Genomic DNA, 19,031 nt, shown 5'->3' with positions numbered 1-19,031 from the left:
CATGGACAACCTTGTAGAAATGAGATTGGATAAACAGTGGGTCTTATGATCTGCAATCAGAGAAGGTAGGTCAGATAATTTCTTTATGGGCAGCCCCAAGACAGAAAGGTGGGTAAAGATTTTATTTTTGGTCTCTGTGGCCTGCTTGGGGAGCAAAAGGAGCAGATGAAAGGAGGACCGGGGAAGGTCAGAAAATGAGATTCTGTTTCCTGAGGACTGCTTCTGAGACCTAAAGCACCCCAACACTACAACAAAAGTCTGTCTGTCACCTTTATCACTCTGAAGCTGTTCCAAAGCTGCTACAGGAACCAAGGACAAAAAGCCACATACTTCAACAAAAGATATGCTTATTGTTTTAGTCACTCAGGAAATACAAGGACTATGGAAGTTATGGACCAGGAACTGCGTTATGTGTGCATGTTTTCATACATACATAATGAACATTATCTATCTATCTATCTATCTATCTATCTATCTATCTATCTATCTATCTATCTAATGCCACCCATACAAGTTAGGGGTACAATAAGTGTCATAACACTAGTAATCAAATTTTGCAGGCTGATTGTTATCACATGCTAATGTGGGACTTCCGTCACTTTACAAAGTCCCCATAAGTATGTCTCACAAGTGCTCATGGACAAGTCTGCTTCAGCCAGACACCACTGGTACTCAGTCCTCACTTAGCTGGACATTGGTCTCCTTCCCACTTTGCTGGGCAGATGGTGGCTGGCACCCTGTTAGTCACTCTGGGTGTTCTTGCTGCTCCTGAGCATATGGAGTCCTTGCTGGCCAGGCTCAGCATTGCTCAGCCAGAGAAGCAGTGTCTCCAGTTGCTCTGCCAGGGATTTTGTTCCTCTGCCGCTGATGCTCTGGGCGGATACACTGCTGCTGTGCTGGACAGCCTGCACACCAGGCATGCCATGCCCTTCTGCAGCTCCATTCACCCAGGAGTCAAATAGATGGATCTGTTTGTTACGTGTTATATTCTATATGTTATGTGCTAATTGACATGGAAAAGCACAGCTGCTTGTACCCTCCTTTTGCAGGTTGAGTGAAACAGCTCTTTCAGTTCTTTCAGTTTTTACTTGTAGCCCCACCCTTCCTTAGGACACAGATATGTACCCCATTGGTTGGGCTAGGCTTGAGATGGCTTTTATTAAGAGCCAATGTGTATATTCAGAGCTCTGACTCCCTCCAATCACTAAGGCTTTGCTACTGGGTCAAATTAGTGCTCTTCTCCCTAGCATTAGTTATATACAAAGACCATGTTATCCTTGGCAAAATGACTCCCGCAAGGCCAACCCATCTTATCACTGCAGAAAGCAAAACTAGGCTGAATTCAGCTGACACTCACCCAAAGAAGGAGTATTTAAACCAGCCCTAGCCAGGGGGAATCGCCCATCCCAGTGGTCAGAATTTGAGATTTGGCAAGCCTTGCCAGCATGGGCTAAAGTGCTCTGGGGTGCTAAATAAACTTGAAAGGCAGCCTAGGCCACAAAGACTGCAACTCATAAGTAAGTCCTACCGCTGAACTGGGCTCAGAGCCAGTGGGCTAAGGGAGTGTTTGCTCCACCCCTTCTCCAATGACAGGCTGCACAGCTCACAGCTCCAAAACAGAATCTTTCTTTCCACTTGAGAAGAGGAGAGTTAAGAGTAAAGAGGACTTTGTTTTGCATCTTGAATACCAGCTCAGCCATAGTAGGATAGGGCAGCAATCAGAGTCATGAGGCCCCCTTTCAAGGCCCTAGTTCCCAAATGACATGTCTAGACTCAACCTGGGCCAGAAGATATGCTGCTGACTTAAAGGGAAGAACCAAGACCTGGCAGGACCCATTACCTGCTGACTAAAGAGCTCTTGGGCCCTGAATGACCAGCAGTGATACCCAGATAGTACACCATGGGCCTTGGGTGAGACTCAGACTTGTTGGCTTCAAGTAAGAATCAGCACATTCCCAGCTGTGATGGCTATGGGCAGAAGACTCCTTCTTGAGAAAAGCAGAGGGAAAAGTAAAGGGGACTGTGTCTTGCATCTTAGGTACCAGCTTTGCCACAGGGGCATACAGCATTAAGTGGGCTCTTGGGGTCCCCATTCCAGGTCTTGAGTCTGGGACAGTATTTATGAACCTACCCTGGGCTGGAAAGGAGCCCGCTGCCCTGAAGGCTGTCACAGGCCAGGCAGCATCCACCATGAGCTGAATGAAGAGCACTTGTGCCTTAAGTGCACATTGCTGGTAGCGTGGCAGTACTCCCTAAGGGCCTGTGGTGGTGGTGACCATGGGGTGAAGCTCCTCTGCCTGTGGAAAGGGGAGATAAGAGTGGGAAAGACTGTGTCTCATGGCTTGAGGGCCAGCTCACCCACACTACAATAGAACACCAGGTAAGTTTCTAAGGTTCTTGACTCGTCTCTGGATCCTTGATGATATCTCTGGACCTACCCAGGGCCTGAGGGAACTCACTGTCCTGAACTGAAGTAAGGACATAATCCTGGCTGGCTTTGCCACCTGCTGATTGTAGAACCCCAGAGCCTTGAGCAAACATAGGCAGTAGCCAGGTAGTGGTTACAGTGGGCATGGGGCAAGACACAGTGCTATGCTGCCTTCAGGTCTGACTCAGTGCAGTCCCAGTAGCCACCAGGGTGCTTGTGTCATCTCATCCCTAGATCTAGCTCAGAACAGAGAGAGAGAGAGAGAGAGAGAGAGAGAGAGAGAGAGAGACTCTGTTTGGCAGAAAGTACAGGAAGAGAACAAAAGTCTCTGCTTGGCAATCCAGGAAATTATTCAAGATCTTCTCCAAGTACTTCTATGAGTCTGCAAGAAGCACAAAATCATTGGGCTGAGGATGTCCCCTAATACACATATGGCTTAGATCACAACAGCCCAGTCCTTTCAAATACCTGGAAAGCCTTCCCAAGAAAGATAGGCACAAACAAGTCCAGACTGCAAACACTACCAGAAATAGCTAACTCTTCAATGCCCAAATATAGATGAACATCCACAAGCATCAAAACTATCCAGGGAAACATGACCTCACCAAATAAACTAAGTAAGTCACCAGGGACCAATCCTGGAGAAAGAGAGGTATGTGACTTTTTTAGACAAAGAATTCAAAATAGTTGTTTTGAGGAAACTCAAAGAAATTCAAGATAACACAGAGAAGAAATTCAGAATTCTATCAGATAAATTTAACTAAGAGATTGAAATAATGAAACATAATCAAACAGAAATTCTGGGGTTGAAAAATGCAATTGACATATAGAAGAATGCATCAGATTTAACAGCAGATTTGACTAAGCAGAAGAATTAGTGAGCTTGAGGACAGGCTATTTGAAAATGCAATCAGAAGAGACAAAGGAAAAAAGAATAAAAAACAATAAAGCACAACTACAGGATCTCGAAAATACCCTCAAAAGGGAAAAATGTAAAACTTACTAGCTAAAAAGAGGAAGTAGAGAAAGAGGGGTAGAAAGTTTATTGAAAGGGATAATTTCTCAAATCTAGAAAAAGATATCAGTGTCCAAGAAGAAGAAGGTTATAGAATGCCAAGCAGATTTAATCTGAAGAACACCACCTCAAGGTATTTAATAATCAAACTCCCAAAGGTTAAAGATAAAGAAAGGATCCTAAAAGTAGTGAGACAAAAGAAGTAAATTACATAAAAGGGAGCTCCAATACATTTGGCAACTGAATTTTTAGTGGAAACCTTACAGGCCAGGAGAGAGTGGCATGACATATTTAAAGTGCTGATGGAGAAAATATTTTACCCTAGAATAGTATATCTGGCAAAAATACCCTTTAAACATGAAGGAGAAATAAAGACTTTCCCACACAAACAAAAGTTAAGGATTTTATCACGAATAAACCTGTCCTACAAGAAATGCTAATGGGAATACTTCAATTAGGTAGAAAAGTATTTTAATGAGCAATAAGAAATCATTTTAAGGTGCAAAATTTGCTAGTAATAGTAAGTACAAGGAAAAACACAGAATATTATAATACTGTAACTATGGTAAATTATGGAAGACTAAAAGATGAACCAATCAAAAACAATAACTACAATCATGTTTCAAGACATAGACAGTACAAGAAGATATGGACAGAAACAACAAAAAGTTAAAAAGCAGAATAATGAAGTAAAGGGGTAGAGTTTTATTAGTTTTCATTTTGCTTGTTTGTTTGTTTATGCAAACATTGTTAAGTTGTTATCAGCTTACAATAATGGGTTATAAGATAGTATGTGCAAGCCTTGTGGTGACCTCAAATCAGAAAACATATAGCAGTTATACAAAAAATAAGAAAGAAATTCAATCATACCACCAGAGAAAATTACCTTCACTAAAAGGAAGAGAAGAAGGAAGAAAAGAAGGAAGAGAAGACCACAAAACAACTAGAAAACAAATAACAAAATTGCAGGAGTACTTCCTTACTTATCAATAATAATATTGAAAGTAAGTGGACTAAACTCTCCAATCAAAAGACATACAGTGGCTGAATGGATAAAAACAACAACAAAAACAACAACAACAACAAAAACCCAAACTAAAACCAAATGATCTGTTGCTTACAAGAAACACACTTCATCTAAAAAGACACACATAGACTGAAAATAAAGGAATGGAAAGAGGTATTCTATGCCAACGGGAACCAAAAAAAGCAGGAGTCACTATACTTATACCAGACAAAATAGATTTCAAGACAAAAACTATAAGAAGAGACAAAAAAGGTCACTATGTAATGATAAAGAGGTGAATTCAGCAGGAGGATATAACAATTGTAAATATATATGCACCTGACACTGGAGCACCCAGATATATAAAGCAAATATTAGAGCTAAATAGAAAGATAAACCCCAATAAAATAACAGCTGGAGACTTAAATACTTCACCTTCAGCATTGAATAAATCTTCCAGAAAGAAAATCAGCAAAGAAACATCAGACTTAATCTGCATTATAGATGAAATAGACCAAATACATATTTATAGAACATTCATCCAATGGCTACAGAATACACATTTTTCTCCTCAGCACATGGGTAATTCTCAAAGATATATGATATGTTAGGTCACAAAACAAGTCTTAAAATATTTTTTAAATGGAAATAATATCAAGCATCTTCTCTGACCACAATGAAACAAAACTAGAAATCAGTAACAATAGCAATTTTGGAAACTACACAAACACATAGAAATGAACGCTTTTCCCATTTACCCCAAGAATACTTGCTAGTGGTGCTTGTGGCTGCAGCGTTTACCCTAAGATAACTTTGTCATGAAGTATTTTGCATTTATTATTATTTTTGCATCTCTCTGGTATATTAACTTTGGAAACAAAAGATAACATTCTATTTATAGCATTCTGGTTTTGGTAGTGGTACTTTCATTTACAAAATATAGTAATTCTCAATTGCTGAAAATGTCAAATCCTAGAAAACGGAGCATCCCTCCAAGTGATGTTAACATCGTTCTTGAACAAGTGTTGGCTGAAGATTCATTTGATGAATCTGATTTTTCCAAAATAGACAATTCTGATGATTCAGACTATTCTAATGTTAGTTCTGTTTTGAAATAACTCCAAGAAGAGTTTTTATATATTATATTTTCACATTGAAAATCAGTCAGATTTGCTACAGTCTCAAAAAACATGTTTATGTAAAATTAAATGAGCAATAGCAGCAAGCTGTACTTAAAAAAAAACAGGAAAAGGGTTAAACAATATGATACTGAACAACCAATGGGTCAATGAAGACATTAAGAAGGAAATTGAAAAAATTCTTGAAATAAAAATTATAATGAAAGCACAATATACCAAAACCTATGGAATACAGTGACAGCAGTAATGGCAGGGAAATTTATAGCTATCAGTGCTTACATCAAAAATTAAAAAAAAAAACTTCAAATAAACAACCTAATGATGTATGCAAGAGCTAGAAAAGAAAGAGCAATCTAAACTCAAGATTAGTAAAAGAAAAGAAATAATAAAGATCAGAGCAGAAATAAATGAATTTGAAATGAAGAAAACAATACAAAAGATCAATGAAACAAAAAGTTGATTTTTTAAAGATAAAGAAAATTGACAAACCTTTAGCCAGACTAAGAAAAATGAGAGAAGACCCAATTAAGTAAAATCAGAATTGAAAAAGGATACATTACAACTGATACCACAGAAATTCAAAGGATCTTTGGTAGCTAATATGAGCAAATATACATCAATAACTTAAAAAATTTAGAATAAATAAATTCCCAGACACATACAACCTACCAAGATTGAACCATAAAGAGATCCAAAACCTGAACAGACCAATATGAAGTAATGAGATCAAAGCCGTCATAAAAAGTCTCCCAGCAAAGAAAAGCCTGGGACCCAATGGCTTCACTGCTGACTCATACCAAACATTTAAAGAACTAATGCCAATCCTCCTCAAACTATTCTGAAAAGTACAGGACAAAGAAAAGCCTATAGGGCAATATCACAAATGCATCTTGATGCAAAAATTCTCCACAAAATACTACCAAACCAAATTCAACTACACATTTTGTAATCCCAGCACTTTGGGAGGCCGAGACAGGCGGATGACCTGAGGTTGGGAATTCGATACTAGCCTGACCAACATGGAGAAACCCTGTCTCTACTAAAAATACAAAAAAAAAAAAAATTAGCCGGGCCTGGTGGTGCCTGCCTGTAATCCCAGCTGTTCAGGAGGCTGAGGCAGGAGAATCGCTTGAACCCAGGAGGAGGAGGTTGTGGTGAGCCGAGATCACGCCATTGCACTCCAGCCTGGGCAACAAGAGCGAAACTCCGTCTCAAAACAAACAAACAAACAAACAAACAAAAACTCATTCATTATGACCAAGTGGGATTTATCCCAGGGATGTAAAGATGGTTCAACATAGGCAAATCAATCAATGTGATACATTATATCAACAGAATGAAGGACAAAAACCATGTGAAAAATTAAGCATCAATTTAAATGACAAAAACCCTCAAAAACTGGATTTTGAAGAAACATACCTTAACAAAATAAAATGAACATATGTCAGATCCATAACTAGTATCATACGGAATGGGGAAAAATTTAAAGCCTTTCCTCTAAGATTGGGAATATGAAAAAGATGCCTACTGTTATTCAACATAAGTAGTGAAAGTCCTAGGTAGGGCCATCAGACAAGAGAAAGAAATAAAGGGAGTCCACATTGAAAAGGAGGAAGTCATATTATCCTTGTTTGCAGAGGATATGATGGTATACTTGAAAAAACCTAAACAACTCCACAAGAAAACTATTACAACTGATAAATCAGTAAAGAGTGCAAAATCAACGTACAAAAATCAGTAGCATTTCTATATGCCAACAACAAACAATCTGAAAAAGGAATCAAGAAAGTAACACCATTTACAATAGCTACAAATAAAATAAAATGCCTAGGAATTAACCAAAGAAGTGACAGATATCTACAATGAAAACTACATAATTGATGCAAGAAATTGAAGGGGACACCAAAAAATGGAAAGATATTCCATGTTTATGGATTGGAAGAATCAATATTGTTAAAATACCCACACTACCCAAAGCAATCTACAGATTTAATTGCAATCCCTGTCAAAATACCAATGACATTCTTCACAGAAATAGTAAAAACACTGCTAAAATTTATATGGAACCACAAAAGACCCAGAATAGCCAAAGCCATCATAAGCAAAAAATAACAAAACTGGAGGAATCACATTACTTGACTTCAAATTATACTACAGAGGCATAGTAACCCAAACAGCAGGGCACTAGCATAAAAACAGACACATGGACCAATGGGACAGAATAGAGAACCCAGCGATAAGTCCATAAATCCGCAGTGAGCTCTTTTTTCACAAAGGTGCTGATATGGCTCTGTGCCCCCACCCAAATCTCATGTTGAATTGTAATTCCTAATGTTGGGGGGAGGGACCCTGTGGGAGGTGATTGAATCATGGGGGTGGACTTCCTCCTTGCTGTTGTCATGAGATCTGGTTGTTTGAAAGTGTGTAGAATTTCCCTCTTGACTCTCTCACTCCTGACACCATGTGAAGATGTGCTTGCTTCCCTTTCGCCCTTCCACCATGATGGTAAGTCTCCTGAGGTCTCCCCAGTCATGCTTCCTGTACAGCCTGAGGAACAGTGAGTCAATTAAACCTCTTTACTTCATAAATTACCCAGTCTCAGGCAGTTCTTTAGAGCAGTGTGAGAATGGTCTAATACAGGTGCCAAGACCATACAGTGGGGAAAAGACAATCTCTTCAATAAATGGTGTTGGGAAAACTGGGTATACATATGCAAAGGAATGAAACTAGATCCCTATCTCTCACCATATATTAAAATAGATTTGGAAGTATCTATTAAAAAATTTAGAACAAAATTTCAAAACCTTTATCTCAAAAAATCTTCCATGTTAATTGGTTCTCCAATTTTTTTCTCACAGTAAGTAATAAATAGCTAAACGCACTATTGTGTCTATTGAACATATAAAGCCAAATCAAGGCATTCTATTTCAGATCTCAACCCAAACTCTTCAATTCAAAATAATATAAATTTATTGAGCACTTACTACATGCAAAGTACTAGACTCAGCACTGGAGACATAGATGATTAAGATTTGTAAAATACAGATGCATGTAACTATCCACAAAATGCTGGTGACTGCTAACGTTGTACAGGTGCTTCATGCTTTTTATTTCATTTCATTTATCCTCTCACCTTTACCAGATAGGTGTTATTGGTGTCCTCATTTTATAAACAGGTTGTAACTGTGTCTAAGAGAGGTTCAGTAACTTGTACAGAGTCACAAAATTAGTTCATGGCAAGACTAATAGACGGCAGGATTGGGACTCTATCCCAGGTGTGTCTAACTGAAGTAAGAACAAAGTGATGTATGACCACAGAGGAAAGGAAGTGTAAACACATACTTGTAACTTCTGGGAAAGGTTTCTCAAAGGTGCCAACAGTTGGAGACTGGTTTTAAGTATATTCCCAAGAACAGAATGAAGGTGGGTGAGATTTCAAGGAGAGAACACTCCATGAGCCAAAATGGAGAGGAATGAAGATGCATAGCAGGTTCAGCAACCAGCAAGTGGCCCCAGGGGCTACAGTATGGGTGGATCCACAGGGAGAGATGAGCAAGTTGGTCCTTTTAGGAACACTTACTGTCATCGGCAACTTGTGATGGGAGCCACTGGCGACTTGTCATTTTAAGCCTAAATGAAACTAAAGACTGAAAAGTAGATCACGTAGAGCACACAAAATAACAGGCTAAAAAAAGTCTGAGAGTGCAGTACAACTTACAGTATTAATTACTAGAGAAAATGGTCCAGGCCTTTTTTTTCACTGAATGCAGTTTTGTTGGCCCCTGCTGAGAGCTTGGCTACTAATAACATAGGCAAACTCCAAAACTCATCATAGGCATGAAAGACTCTTTCCAAAAGAAATGAAAACATCACTATGTTGATGATTGTCAACACCCATATCAATATGTCATTAAACCTAGTTCCTAAATTATTATTTCCCAAACATTTCAAGGATAAGTTAGATACCCATCTTAAACTTAGTTGTTTCCACACTCTGTATCCTTAATTTAATTAAAAAATAGTCTTAGGGGGCTGGGCGCAGTGGCTCACGCCTGTAATCCTAGCACTTTGGGAGGTCGAGGCGGGCAGATCACGAGGTCTGGAAATTGAGACCATTCTGGCTAACACAGTGAAACCCCGTCTCTACTAAAAAAAAATACAAAAAAAAATTAGCCAGGCGTGGTGGTGGGCGCCTGTAGTCCCAGCTACTTGGGAGGCCGAGGCAGGAGAATGGTGTGAACCTGGGAGGCGGAACTTGCAGTGAGCCAAGATGGCGCCACTGCACTCCAGACTGGGCGACAGCGGGAGACTCCATCTCAAAAAAAAAAAGTCTTAGGGAAAACATGAACAAAGATTCCTTGACCATTGAATATTCTACTTAGTAATGCAAACTCTAACTGCAGTATACCAAAGAAATAAAATAAAATTTAAGTGTAAATGCCCATTGTGAGTAAACCATACAAAGTGGCTCAAACAAAATCTGTCCATCAGTTTTGTGACCGCCAACTTCTGACACCAGTGAGGAAAAGAGAAATTAGTAAAAGAGCTAGTCTGAAAAATCATTATACTTGAGTTACAGCTTTGTTGGCTATTGTCTCAGAAGGCAGGATTCAATTTCTCTGGGATTTAGTTTCCTGATCTCTAAAATAAGGATCCACATTCAAAGTTCCTTTCCAGCAAAAATAATGTATGATTGTATAATTACTTGGCAGGGGGGAAAGTGGTATGATAAAGACAGGAACTGAACAAGGTATTTAGCACAAGTGGGCAGATTGCATGATGGTTCTTTACGCTGTTTCATTTTGAAGCAACAATGTAACTTATTCTCAGAATTATTTACAACTTTTTTGTAGTATCAGCAACTGCTTCTTCTTCTTTACTTGAATTCCTTTATTTAGTGCTACTTAGGAGCAGAGGTACTTACAATGGCCTTCTCCAGGGAATAATTATTCAATTGCCTATTCCTTTTAAAATTCCTGGAGACCACGTTAAAAAGCCATTTAGTTTTTATTCTGGGAGCTTTTCTGGAAGAGGAAGTACTGAAGACTGACATAAGGAAATATTTAAGACAGGAAAGGGTAAGTTATTATTTCTTTTCCAAATTTCCTGGTCCTAGAGGGATCCTTGCTATATTCTCCAGCTTTATCTGTTTCTTCCTGAGTTGTCCATCTTGGATGGACACAGCTACCAGTGTATTCCTTTACGAGACCTTTCCTTCTAGCACTGACAGGGACAATTCCTTTACTTTTTATTTTAGCCAAGATAAGATGGGAATTTTCTAAAATAAAATCTTACTTAGAATATAAGCACAAATGATGTGTGTGCACACACACACACGCTTCATGTAAAAAACACACAAAAACATAGAAGCAAATAAATGTCCACATATATTAAATATACACCAATATTAAATATATATCAATATATTAAATATATAAATATCCAGACACTAGCCCGTCTTGCCTATTACAGCTTATTAAATACATAATTTTGAAGCAAATCCATCATCCTTTCAACACTGAAGATTCAACATCAGCCTTTGTTAGTATTATTAATATAATTATCTTTATGTGAACTGTAGCTCCTTTTTTATTTTTTTCTAGACTAGCGACTAGATCTGGTCATAGCAAATGGCCATGTATTTTAATGACGGAGCTATCATTATCCAGTTTCTTGATTCATGATAGATTCCTATCTGAATAAAAGCAAACTCTAGGTTATCTTGTTTTCAGAACGGTGCTCTCCTGTTTCTAATTTTAATTTGAGATACAGTCTTTACTTCATCTATGGAGCCATTAGAATCGACTTACACTGAACTAGGTGAAGAAAAATACTCCTGTCTGGGTCCCTAGCTTGAGTGGGCTGCTGTAGACAGTGGCGTTGCCATCCTGGCAGTCCAAGGCAGGGGTTGGGATTCAAGTGTCCGTAATAAGGGCTGGGCACCCACTCTTGTGTAATGGAAGATGGCAAAAGGACAAGACCCAATTGAGCACATTTAGAGATAGATGATAATTAAACATAGTTGGGACCAACTCCCCCTACCTTCAAAAAAATACCATATTTTAAAGTTAAAAAAAATATATGAGAAAATGGTCATACTGGGAACAAGCAAAATGAATCCAAAATTATTGCTGTAGTCTGCCTTGGTGTATCCATAATTTACCTTTTAGAACCAACAAAAGGGACACAGGTGGCTTAAGAGCTGGCGATGGGGTACTCCCCACTGTGGGCTGTCATGGACACAGGTCAAACCTCTCAGTCTGACTTTCAGTGCTCTCAGTAGTCTGGTCTCTGTATACCTCTCCAAACCTATTTCTGGGTTTTCCCCTTACAGCTTGATTAAATGCTTGCCTTTCTGTCAGCTTATCTCCTTGATTTTATGATTTTGCTCAGGCTGTTTCTCCTGCTATAACGTTCATCTTGTGATAACTCTATCTTCACATGATTCAGTCCAGTTCATCCCTCATGGTGCTGATTCAAAGGCGACCTCCTGGATAAGCCCTCCTGCCCCTGCTAGTGGAAATGGGATTGAAACTTTGTATAATGGTTATTCATGTGCTTGTCTTATCCCGTTTACTAAAAAGTTAGCCCCAGAGCACAGGCTCTATAAAGGATTCAGCTGTCAGACCTCTGTGTAGAACCTTTATCCAGACCTTTATACAATGGCCTCAACAAATGTTGAGACAACATGGATGTCATCTCAATCCGCGATTTCTAGGGTAGCAAAGATTATAACACAATTGGTGTTGAATGGGATCGTAAGAAATTTAGTCCTGGTTTGGACTGAAAATGAAAAGTAGGAGAGAGGAAAAGGCTAAGATAATCCCTGGATTTCTGGTTGGCATAATGAGATAAGTGGTGGTGTCATTAATAAGAAAGGGAAGAGCCAGGTGCGGTAGCTCATGCCTGTAATCCCAGCACTTTGGGAGGCCGAAGCAGGTGGACCACGAGGTCAGGAGTTTGAGACCAGCCTGGCAAAGATGGTGAAACCCCATCTCTACTAAAAAAACAAAATACAAAAATTAGCCGGGCACACTGGTGGGCTCCTGTAATCACAGCTACTCGGGAGGCTGAAGCAGGAGAATCACTTGAACCCAGGAGGTGGGAGTTGCAGTGAGCCGAGATCATGCCACTGCACTCTAGCCTGGGTGACAGAAGAAGACCTTGTCTCAAAAAAATAAATAAAATAAAATAAAATAAGGGAACAAAGAACACAGATGGAATACCATAAGTTTAATTTTGGACATGTTGAGTTTGAAGTATCTTTCAGTCATGTGGAGATGGGAATTGAAAACATAGTTGTTAGAAAAGCAGTGGGGATAGCATTTTTAAAGTCTCATGTGTTAAGGAAAAGCCTATGTGTTCCAAAGGGTGAATAATTCTCATCATGACATAGTCACAGCCATTAAAGAAAAATTATCTTGCCCAGAAAATAGAATATAAAATGGAGTCATGCATTGTGCCACATGGAAGGAACCCTATTATTACTTCCTACTTATTTTTTTGTTTTCTCTTTTCATTGTTCTGTTTTGTAAAATCAAAATCCTATTTGAGCGAATTTACATTACATAAAGTCCCACGCCTAACAAGGAATTGACAGCTTGGCCTGTGTGTTTTTTTTGTTTTTTTGTTTTTTTGAGACGGAGTCTCACACTGTCACCTGGGCTGGAGTACAATGGCATGATCTGGGCTCACTGCAACCTCCACCTCCCTGGTTCAAGCGATTCTCCTGCCTCAGCCTCCCAAGTAGCTGGGATTAGAGGTGCCTGCCACCACACCTGGCTAATTGTTTGTATTTTTAGTAGAGACGGGGTTTCACTATGTTGGCCAGGCTGGTCTCGAATTCCTGACCTCGTGATCCACCCGCCTCGGCCTCCCAACATGCTGGGATTACAGGCGTGAGCCACCACACCTGGCCGGTACTTTTAACACTGATTGGATGGTCAATTTTTAGTTTGTCTTTCTTTTGTTAATCCTTCCACATATGTCTCAAATATGCCTTATATTCTGGCCTGAAAACCACAGATGCTGGGACAAGTGGACTAGGTGCAACAGCACCACAAATACAGCCAGTATTTTTGGTCTAAGAAACCAAAATTAGTAAGAAAAAGGAGTTACTAAATCCTTTTTATTTCTATGAAATTATATGCAAAATATAACAATCTATAAATATCAAAGGTAATTGCCACTAGCATATTGAGAGCATCAAGTAAAATATTAAAGTTATTTTGCATTGTATATAGAACACAAAAGAAATTTAAGATGTTAGCATGTTAATAATATGACTTTCAAAAAAAGGAAGTTTTAATTTGGAATTTGTTATTTAAGTAGATGCTGGGTTAGATATTTTCTTTATTTATGAGGAATGACAATCATAGCTTAAATAATTTTTTAGGCAAACGTTCAAGATATATAAAATAAAGAATTGTAGGAAGTGTCAAATATTCCACACAGGAGGCAGATGTGGTGGCTTGTGCAAGTAAGCTCAGCTACTCAGGAGGCTGATGCAGGAGGATCCCTTGAGCCCAGAATTTTGAGGCCAGCCTGAGCAACAGTGAGACCCTGTCTCTAAAATAAAATGAAATAGAATAAAAAATATTCCATATAATGGCTATTCACCTGTTGCTTCAGCAGCTCAAAAATACCCTTCTGCTGTGGGGAAGAAATTTCAAAATGGTTAGCAGGTAGGACTCTGCCTCTCACATAGAAACTGGAAGTGAGCTGAGACCAAGTGTCTTTCACCACCTACTTTCACCTACAGTGTGGGCCTGTGACCTACATATGGGTGATCAGATAGTCCAGTATGGAACTTAGAACCTCAAGGATGCAACATAAAGCTCAAAGTCAGTTTACAAATATTTTGAGTGGGTTGTAGCATTCAAGAAACTAGTGTCACTGCAGGCAATGTTAGAGAAAGGTGGGTGGTTTTCAGTGGCAGCCTTTTAGCTGGTGATTCTTGAGGAAGGACAGTTGAAGCTGCCTGCTTTCATGACTAAACCTGGCTCTCTCCCATCCTCTCCATTCTCTGAGCCATCCAATATTGTCCGCTAAACTGCTTTACTTTTTAAGTGGGCTTGTATTGTTTTACTCAAGAATTCTGAATAGCACATTTCAGTTACAAATGACTTTTATCTATTTCCATTAAATCAGATAGTCAACTGTTTAAAAATACTGGATTCATAAGAAAAATTTTCTTTCAAAATATTTTATAACTAGAGTTTCTCCCAATTTAGTCTGCCTTCTAACATTGTCAATTTTAACTCGTGTGAAAAATGCTTTCCCGTTTTTTGAGGAGTGTATTACAACGTGGTCTTAATTCTTCAGAATAGTTGAATAAGTTAGAAAAGTGATGTGTTTTATATTCAGGTCTTGACTTAAAATAGAAAGTTCTCATATCCATTCCATAGTATCTCCCAACACTCCACCTCTCCCCAACAAGGAAGTTTATATTCAGTTTGTATTCAATTTATATTAGGACCATTTTCTTTAAAGCTGAATCTTTAATTTTTAAAAAATTATCCTGCCAAGCACATACCTTCAGTTCTAAAGGATAACATCATGTACAAAGAGAAAAATGTCAGCTTTGAGTTAGCTATGTTGATTTAATACAATCAGATTTTTTGATCCATTTTACCAACATCAAAAACTGTGACAAGTCAAGTTATTTTTCATGATCTTCAAGAAGACAGCTTTTGTTTAATGTGTTGCCAGTGGCATAACCAAGCCTCTTTTCTTTTGCTTGAGTATGTCTCACACTTTGGGACTAGTGTGAATATGAATGCTGAGGGCAGGATAATCTTCCCTCCTCCTTGAACTAAGATCCATGGTCAGGAGAGTGTTGTGGGTAAAGATTCAAGTTCAACTCCCACCTCTTCCAAACATACGTTTATAAAAAATAAAATATTTCTTACACGTTAAAAAATAAAATTAAAAAGACAAAGATATTTTCTGAAACAAGATGAGCATTAGAGAGGACCTAACGGAGCAAACAAAAGCACCAGGTAAGAGGGCAGAAACTATAGGCTGATTCAAAGTCTGGCACCAAAAACGGGAAAAAGAGGCCTGGAGAGTAAAGGAACTAAAACACACATTCACAATGAAGGCCTTGACCGAGGTGCCGTGGGAAGAATGGGGCTGAGTGTGGGGTCCCTTGCCTGGGAAAAAGATTGAAAAAACTGCCGCTTCTTCCTTTTATATGGAGCCAGGTGCTTGAGATGGCAGGATGGAGAGACATAAGATTTACTTCCCACTGGCTCAGCAACTAGATCTGCAAATTCCTTCAAATCACAATGGGCCCTGGGGAATCTTGAAACCAGATAATGGCAAAGGCAGAACCCTCCAAATAGAATGCAGAAGGAAATAAAAACCAAAATAAAAAACCTCCCACTCAAGATGAGAAGGCAAACTAAAATTCTAAACCCTAGACTAAGGAAACCAAATATGAAATAAACAAATGAACTCAATAATCAGGACAATTCACCTGTGTTGAAATGCAAATCTGAGAGTTACTGTTAAAAAGTATGTTTAAGATCAAAGAGAAAAAAAGTGGAATTACATTCCCCCAAAAGAAAAAATGAATAGCTAGATATAAAAAGTCAGATATGAAAAGAGTAGTTAACAAAAAACCACTCACCAATTTATATAAGAAATTATATAAATGAAAACTATAGATATTGATGTATAATAGATATCAGCATGAAAAAATATTGGTATGTAAGATATCTAGACTAGGCCCAGTTCTATGAGAAAATTAGTGAACTGGGAAACAATTTTGAAGAATTCATTCAGAATATAGCAGAGATTGATAAATGGGTGACAAACATGACAGAGAAATTGCAAGACGTGAGGTAAAATAGGAGATTCCAACATTTATGTCTCAGAAATAAAAAGTGAAAAGAATGAGAGAGGATCAATATTTAAAAGAACAACTGAAAAATTTCCACAACTGAGTACATCATGAATTCTCATACTGAAAGCATATTCTGAATTTTTAACAGGATAAACAAGACTACATCTTGTGTCTCAGAATCAGAAAGTGTTGAGTATAACACTGTGCCCAATAATCACTGAAACTTACAGCACAAGCATGAGAATCTAAATACTGTGTAGTGCAACCATTCTCACGATGTTTGAACATTGGGAGACAATTATTCATGGGTCTCTCAAATTTCTGCATGTCTTATATTAGCTTTTGTTCCAGACTATATTTTCAATAATGTTTGTATAGCAAACAGCCTTGGAAATTAAAAATACTAGGACAGATGGAAATTTTATCTGGTGTCCAGGATGGTAAAGATAATGTTTCCTCCAAGGCAAAATTTGGGCAAGCATGCAAGCAGCCCCTTTAAAAGATTGGAGTTTCCCAAGTTCAGGATTTCCCAGTTATGAGGCAAGCCAAGTGTGGACACAACATCCACCTATTCCACATTTCCCCTAGGACTCTAGGGGGCAAGGAGAACCAATGTGAACATAAACTCATGCTGTCAGCTCAGCAATGAGTAGTAAAGTCCTTTGTCTCTCATCCATGAATCTTCTGTCTTCTACCAGCATTCATGAAACTGTGGCAAGCCAAATTGTGAGCTTGCAGGTAGGGTAATATCTCACATCCTTCACAGTTCCTGACATTGAACATCCTACACAATGTGAATACACTTCAATTTCTGTTTATTTTGATTATTGGTTGTCTGTTTCGGGAAGAATGAGGTTGCAGCAGATTATGAAACTACATTTACACAAAGATAAAAAGATGGGCATGGATGACCCATGATTATCTCCTCATTATAAACTACATATCTGCTTCTTTCTTTTGTCACTTAATTCTTCCTCATTAAAGGTATATCAGGTCTGTCTCTGCAGCAAGGCTGTAAACTCAAACAGGCAAGGATTATTATCTCCCAAGATCATCCACAATCATTAGTCCATTTACTCCTGTGAATTAAAGCTTGGGCTTTAAGATCACAATTTGAATCCTTGCTAAGTCATTTATTTCCTGTGCAGCCTTGTGCAAGTTAATTAACCTCTGCAAACTTCAGTTCTTTTCAGCTATGAAAATGGGTTATCATAAAATATTTTCCTCAGACTTGTTGTAAAAGCACATGAGATAACATAATAAAGTCCTAACACAAAATCTGGCACATAGTAGGCATTAAACAAATGGGAATTAAATGTGTACATTCACAACAGGAATTCAAATAAGTAATGTCCTACTCACTTCTTCCAACTCCCTAAATAGTGATATGTCTCTGGGATGAAACAAATAGGATTCTCAAGAATAAAGTGAAATTATAAATTTAACTTTAATAATTTTTTGACTTAATAGTACTATCTATAGAAATTTATCTTAAGAAAACAGTAAGAGATTAATGTACAACTGTTCATTACACAGTTACTTGAGAGAGTAAAAACAATTAGTAACTACCAAAATGTATGGGATTATTTAAATTAATCATTAAATTGTCAGGCAAGGGAATGCTATCTAGCCATTAAAATGTTGTGTTAGAAGAATGTTTAATTATATGGATATTCACTATTCAGTGAAAGAAGACAGTCTCTGGGACACATATAATACTATTCCAATTTTGTTTTAAAAATGTTTTAAAATGTTTGGCTGGACGCAGTGGCTCATGCCTGCAATCCTAGCCTTTTGGGAGGCTGAGGCAGGTGGATCACTTGAGTTCAGGAGTTCAAGACCAGCCTGGGCAACACGGCAGAACCTCGTCTATACTAAAAATACAAAAATCAGCCAGGCATGGTGGTACGTGCCTATAGTCCCAGCTACTTGGGGGTCTGAAGAAGGAAGATCACTTGAACCCAGGAGGTTGAGGCTACAGTGATCAGAGATGGCACCGCTGCACTCCAGCCTAGGAGACAAAGTGAGACCCTGTCTCAAAAAAAAAAAAAAAAAAGTATATCCAACAAGAAGAAGATATTAAAAGGTTACAGATTAAAATGTTATACTTGATTATTTTTCCATTGTATATTTCTCTGTGACTTTTAAATTTCCTAAAATAAACTTATATACTATTTAAAATCCCAATAGGATGTATGAAGATATTTAAAATGATCTTTAAATATAATTTAACCAGGGAAAATGAACAAATAATAGTGTCAAAAGGTCTTTCAAGTTTTATGGTTTTTTTTAAATCCCAAATCTAAGATATCTTACTTTATAGAAAAGCAGAAAATACAAGAAAACATATACCAATACAAAAATGATCTTTTGAAGTTTACATTCTTTGTTCTTACAAAGTTGTTTAAAAAGTGCAGCCTGTCACGCCTGTAATGCCAGCACTTTGGGAAGCCGAGGTGGGCGGATCACAAGGTCAGGAGATCGAGACCATCCTGGCTACACAGTGAAACCCTGTCTCTACTAAAAATACAAAAAATTAGCCAGGCATGGTGGCATGGGCCTGTAATCCCAGCTACTTGGGAGGCTGAGGCAGG

At 38.2% G+C, this 19,031-nt stretch overlaps 1 protein-coding gene across 3 annotated transcripts in view; it reads right to left on the bottom strand.

The window, feature by feature from the left end:
• Positions 1 to 19,031, bottom strand: part of MYO3A (myosin IIIA) — a 282,515-nt gene that overhangs the window by 169,295 nt on the left and 94,189 nt on the right. The gene's annotated exons all lie outside the window — the stretch shown is intronic.

This window comes from Gorilla gorilla, chromosome 8 (assembly GCF_029281585.2).
Source record: "Gorilla gorilla gorilla isolate KB3781 chromosome 8, NHGRI_mGorGor1-v2.1_pri, whole genome shotgun sequence".
NCBI lineage: Eukaryota > Metazoa > Chordata > Mammalia > Primates > Hominidae > Gorilla > Gorilla gorilla.
The sequence above is the reverse complement of the archived record's forward strand: the minus strand, read 5'-3'. Positions and strand labels throughout refer to the sequence as shown.